Genomic DNA, 606 nt, shown 5'->3' with positions numbered 1-606 from the left:
TTAATGCTATATTATATACTTGAAATTGGCTAAGGAGGTAGATTTAAGTTTTCTCACCACCAACAAAGAAAAAAAAGGTAACTATGCCACGTAATGGATATGCTAATTAGCATGACTGTGGTGATCATTTTACAATGTTTACATATATCAAAACATCAAGCTGTACACCTTAAATACGAACACTTTCTATTTTTCAACTATACCTCAACAAAGCTGAAAAAGAAAAAAAAAGCAAGAAAGCAGGTTAAATCAAAGAAAATTCCTTAGGTACTGTCTTGAGAATCAGAATGAAGGTGACAACATTTTCTGAAGTATGAAACAAAGGAGGAAAAAGAGGTTACTCCAAACCGGAACCAAGCAGACGCAATGCTCTGTTTGTGAAGTGACGAATCTGAGGTACCAGTTGGATATATAAACAGGTGACTCTAGTAATAACTATGTGTACAGGCAGACCTCAGAGATACTGTGAGTTCAGTTCCTGAACACCACGATAAAGTGATTATTGTAATAAAGTTAGTTGCACAAATTGGTTTTGGTTTCCCAGTGCATATAAAAGCTATGTTTACACTACACTGTAGTATATTAAGTGTGCAAGACCATTATGTG

Source organism: Propithecus coquereli, unplaced genomic scaffold (assembly GCF_000956105.1).
Source record: "Propithecus coquereli isolate 6110/MARCELLA unplaced genomic scaffold, Pcoq_1.0 Scaffold298, whole genome shotgun sequence".
Lineage (NCBI taxonomy): Eukaryota > Metazoa > Chordata > Mammalia > Primates > Indriidae > Propithecus > Propithecus coquereli.
Note: the sequence above shows the minus strand (reverse complement) of the source record.